At 38.1% G+C, this 5,745-nt stretch overlaps 1 long non-coding RNA gene across 1 annotated transcript; it reads left to right on the top strand.

The window, feature by feature from the left end:
* Positions 1-1,232: 1,232 nt before the first annotated feature.
* On the top strand, positions 1,233-5,223 carry LOC138406992 (uncharacterized). Its single transcript, XR_011240389.1, has 3 exons — positions 1,233-1,579; positions 2,636-2,700; positions 3,380-5,223. It is a non-coding gene; the product is annotated as an uncharacterized lncRNA (long non-coding RNA).
* Positions 5,224-5,745: the final 522 nt, after the last annotated feature.

The raw sequence follows: 5,745 nt of genomic DNA, 5'->3' as shown, positions 1-5,745 counted from the left end.
CATATGCATATAACCAAAACACGCACAGTAAATATCGCTCTTCTTGGTGTTTCATGTTTTTTAAACGTTTACCTCGGACTGTAGACAGGAAGTGAAAGGAAGACACAGAACAACCCTCGAGTAATTATCAGGCACTGACAAATGAATCGATACCCACGATGAACTTTTGAGCTCGTGGTATCTCAATAACTAATGAGTGTCATCATCATCATCATTAACTCCATCTTTTCAGCATCAGTAATCATTACAATGACAACACGGAGTGCACCAGTGCTCTCATTTGTGAAATAACCTTCTGTTTAATTGTTAGTAAATAATCCCTGTGTGCAGGAGTGTGATGTATGTGGCTCCCAAATTCAAATGCAAGCTTTTCAGAGTTATTCGTGGAACTGAAGCTAATTTCATCCTATTCTGACGTCAAGTCTGTTTTCTGAGCAGGAATTCGCAACTGGGTTGAATAGTTCCTGCAGAGTTCACACTGGGAACACCTGGTGTCCACAAAATAACCACGATAGAAGGATGCAAATAAATGGCTCAGTGTGAATCATATTGCTAAAACCAAAGATATCGGCAGACCAGATTGATCCAGTAATATTTGGGGCCGTGGCACTTTTTGGTGTATGCGTCACCACTGATATGTCTGTTAATGGAAGGTAAAGAAAAACGTGCGACTCAGTCACGCTGCCCGCATTTCCTCCGCTCTTCGATTTCCTGCTTGCCAAGGCCCAGCACATTGGTGTCCACATTGAGGAGGAGAGAAGAGACATCATCTGCCATCCTTGCTGACACCTAATTAGGAAAACGGTGAATTTGAGGCCACGCCACATGGCACGGACGGCACAAGGCTGCCTGCTGCTGGCTCAGTTCACCAAGCAAGTCTATAAACCAACATGGGCAGTTAAAGGATATTGCTTCGGCTAAGTAATGTGAGATTGTGTGTGTGTGCGGAAGAAACCAAAAAAAAAGGTAAACATGCTTTAAAGCTACAATGTATACACATACAGCAGTACTTAGGCACAGGGGCTGAAAATATATAATTCAGTCCAATGCAGCCCTCTTCCCATCATAGTTCTCTGATAATATATATATAATATCATCAAGATGAATTGTATATTAAGGCAAAAGAATGCAAAAAACCCAATCATTGTATAGTAAGGTATACAAATTATATTAAAAAGCCCAAGTGCAGTAAGTGTGCATACTTTTCAGAGTAGTAACAACCCTGAAGATCAATTATAATAACTTTATATCATCCTGTCAATGGATGTGCTCATGAGGGATGAATAACATTTAAAAATAAATTAAATAAACAGATTGTGATATTTTATTATCATATCATATGATGTGCTATACATTTTTTTTAAATCAGTCGTGCCCACGAATGTTTGGAAATTGTTTACAATATTTATTGTTTGAGTTAGATAAAGAAACTCCACCCCCGCGAGTCTACGTAACTTGGTCTATTCGAAGTTCCCCTTCTCCATATATCCCATTGGAGTGCTCCACTTCCTGTTTGCCAGTCGGTACTTCCGCTTGGATGCGGAACTGCTTGGATCGGGAGCCCGTAGATCTTCACGAGGTGAATACTGTTTCAAATATCAACACAGTTATACACAGTTATACACAGTTATTATATCTTCTGTGTGTTTGACGTGTCGCTGCACATTTTTCATTGTTCACTTGCGTTTTCGAGCAAAACTCGTCTCATTAGTTCCTCGTGTCGATGCTAAGCTAAGCTAGCATCCCAAGCTAACCACACCTGAGCGCGTGTGGAATTCTCTTGTAAAACACTCGATCGCTTCTTTTGTCCTAAACTAACTAAAGTACGTCCACTTGAATAATGATCAGCTTTTCATTTTCATCAATATCAAAGTAACACAAGTTCAATACGTGTTGATTTCATAGATTTGTATTGTGTATTATATGAAATAAAAATGCAAATTGAAAAACTAAATAAAAATAAAAACTAATGACAATTTCAAAACTATAATAACCTTGGTACGTATATGCGTATATATAACCTTTATGATGAATATTAAATTGCAATAAGTATTGATAGTGTTTTGCAGCCATGTAAAACATCCAATTATATATAATTTACCATCATAAATCAATATACATGGAAAATAATGATCATGACGATAAACAGGGAGGGAGGGAGTTTTTCCTCTCCACAGTCGCCAAAGTGCTGCTCATTGTGGGAACTGTTGGGTTTCTCTATGTTAAATGAGATTTTAAAGTGCCTTGAGATAATGTATATTATGATTTGGTGCTATACAAATTAAATTGAATTGAAACAGGTTTATTGTTTCATCTCTATTTAACAGATTAGATCATTTTAATTGTTTTAATACTATTGCTCTGTTGAATGAGTAAAGAATTGCACTAGACACGTGGCATCTATTGCATGTGCTCTACCTCATCATTGTTTTCACAATGCATAATCATTACATTGATATATATTGGACATCATTATTGATATTCTTTTATCGCTCAGCCCTGATTTGACCTTTATTAAAATGTTAATGTCACCGTTTGAGCTCCCTGCTCCATTTAAATGTATTTTATATGAACTAAAGTGTGTTCCTAAGGAAAGCTCGTATCATTTGTTTGCTATGTTTGCTACTGTCATTAGCTAGGGATGGAGGTAGAGGGAGCCAGTACGCTGGAGATGCCAGGAGCCCACAGACCCATCATTTGGTGACTATTGCTTGAAATATCAACACATTTATTGGATCTTCTGTGTGTTTGACGTGTTGCTGCAGCTTTTCCATTGTTAACATGTTTGTTAATAGTGGAATCTGCTGCGACTCTTGATACATTTAAATTTCAGACGTCATATTATACTATGACTTTTTCTAGGATGTCATGTCGTCTAAAATAATAAGAAAAAAAAGTCATAGGTTAGTATGTCGTCTAAAATATGACAAAAAAAGTCATAGGTTAGTATGTCGTCTAACATATTCTTTCATGTTTGGAAGGAGAAGCTGCAACACACAGCTTCACCACCAGATGTCAGCAGAGTCCACACATTTTATCAATAGTGTTGTATCACCCAGCCCTACCAAACCCCAAATAAATATATATATGTGTATGTATGTATGTAGCGTGACATCACGAAAAGGCCCTTCCAAATGTTTAATTAACATTTATAGGAACTTCTATTCATATATATTATGTTATATTTTTACCTACCATGTTGTTCAGTTTTTTTTGACCTTATAAGTAGAAGGACATTTGATTTGATATAAAACTGAAAACAAAATCAGTAATCACCAAACATCCACAGTGAGTTGTAGTTGTACATTTCCCAAACACTAAGCTGTTGGATTTGATGGAGAACACAACCCTGAGTAACTGTGACTCTTATTTCCTGCAGATCTCCAGCTGTCTGCGTCACGCTGAAGGCCTCTCACAGCAGCACAAAGCGACGAGATAAACGATGATAGATCCCCAAAAGATGTGGCAAACTCTTGCTCCAAATGCACAAGATGGAAGCTTTTGTGTCCTGGGTATGTTGGTGTAAATTCTGGACAGAGGGAGGAATTCTCCAAGTCCAGGATTCCTGGATTGGGCCCTTTGATAGTTTTACTGTGCGTGTGTGGGCGATCAAGGTAACATCTCACAATAGGCCCCTTTAAAAGCGCAACTCACGATATGATGATGCTACTATTTTTTGATCCAATTTGTGGCAACCACCTATTTACTTGTTTGTTATCTTCTCACTTAAAGGTTCACTGTGTAAAATTTAGGTGAAAGGGATCTATTGGCAGAAATTGAATGTCAGATAATCCTCATGATGTTTTCACTAGTTCACTTCATCTAAATTATATGAATATAGTTTTATTTACTGTTGAAAAGGCCATTAATATTTAAATACACCATATTTACATCGAGGGGGTGCTCTCTATGGAGGCTGCTTGTTTTTTACAGTAGTCCAGACCGAACAAACTAAATCCCTTTTGAGGTAACTGAAGCTGCCACAGGTTATTTTCATGTTTTAGGAGAGGGTGAGGTGAGAGGTGTTCAGCTGCAACATGCAACTTTAACAGTAGATATCACTAAATTCTACACTCTGTACCTTATATATTTTAAAAAGGGGTAACTGTGACATCTCTATTATGAATAAAAGTAAAGTGAAAGTTCTTCACCTCATGACTGCTACTAAATATAAGTAAGTAATCAGTGTGGTATTCTTAAAACACGTGTAATGTTTCATGCCATTGTACTAGTTAATGTCTTGAGTGTTAATTTGAAGACAACCTGGCAAACAGGAAGTGATTCACTTTCTGTGAAGTCACAAAACAAACAACAGGAAGCTGAAGGTGTGAACAGTTGTTGATATGTGAGAATGAGTAGAGATGTGAATGAAATCAGAAATAATGTTAGTGTTGAAGGTCACCAAGTAAATTGACTCAACTGCTGCAGTACTTGTCATCGAAATTGATGTTGTGTTGGTGTATGGCAGCAACTTTGTAGGTGGTGTAATCGTCACTCTTTTGGTTTGGTGGGTGTTGCACTCCACGTTTGTGTTGGTCACCTGTGTGAGTGTTGCGTGAAGGTAGCTTGAGTAACACCTGTTGTTTGATTTGTCCACCTCGTGGTGGCAGCCATTTTGTGTGAAGTGACATTCCCTTGTGGTACAACTTGTGTGTCTGCTGCTCACTTTGAATCCAGCAGCAGTAATTAGTTGGCAAATGCATTGTAATGAATACACTGATTGTAGTTGTTAGTTAGTGAAATGTGATGTAAGTGTTGAATCATTGTTTTAAGGGTGGGGGTGTTTCCTGTAGTGTCCCTGTTTGTCTCTCGTCTCTCCTCTAGCTCCACTGTGATTAACTGATCAGTCATCAATGAGGTGCATCTGGACAGTGGACTGAGGTTCTTGGAAACTCCTGTGTTAGCATCAGAAGGTAGGTTTCCAGTGTGGAGACTGCTGGGCCTCATACATTGTATTGTTCTCATCATGATTTGTATCAATGGTGTGATTTTACATGTTGTTTGCCTCATAGGGCCACATAATGAGTCCAGTTATCACAAGCACATAATAATTGTTAAATGTTGTGTATGGGGGATATGGCAGCTGTCAATAAATCTAAAAATGAGGCTGTTTTTTTTTTAAAAAAAAAGAAAAAAAAGCAGTGTCTGCATTGTTCTTTACAAAGTCAAACATTTATTGTATGAAGGGAAAAATGCTTGAAGATGTGTCTTGTCTGTGAATCACTGAACTTGTATTTAGTTGTACAAGCAGTGTGTTTGAGAACTGCTTCACATGTGTGTTGCATGGAGTCGACCAAGTTGTGTCACCTGTGTACAGGTATTGTAGTCCAGGATGATCGGAGTGGCCACTCCATTATGTTAGTGTTGTTGTTGGATGTTGAAGATGCTGCGTGCTTACTTGTGTGTTTGGGGTGGTTGTCTAGTTGAAAGACACATTTGAAGGGTGTCTCCTCTTTGGCATAAGTCAACATGATGTCTTGAAGTATTGTGCTTGTGCTACCATGCTTCAACAATGGGACTTTGCTTAGGTGTCATTTAGGTTATTGTCTGATTCATCTGAATGGTAGTGTTCTGTTGTCTCCCTTGTCTTTGTGGTTTTGGTTGTTATTTTAAAGGATTTGAGATGATTGTAGTTGAGCGGTTTGTACTTTTCTGGTTGTCTTGATACTTTTGAATCAAAGTATGCTGTTGTTGTGAACAATGACCCATGTTCCAGTGATTTTCAGACAAATGCACTAGAACTAG

Source organism: Paralichthys olivaceus, chromosome 24 (genome assembly GCF_024713975.1).
Source record: "Paralichthys olivaceus isolate ysfri-2021 chromosome 24, ASM2471397v2, whole genome shotgun sequence".
In the NCBI taxonomy this organism is placed as follows: domain Eukaryota; kingdom Metazoa; phylum Chordata; class Actinopteri; order Pleuronectiformes; family Paralichthyidae; genus Paralichthys; species Paralichthys olivaceus.
The sequence above is the reverse complement of the archived record's forward strand: the minus strand, read 5'-3'. Positions and strand labels throughout refer to the sequence as shown.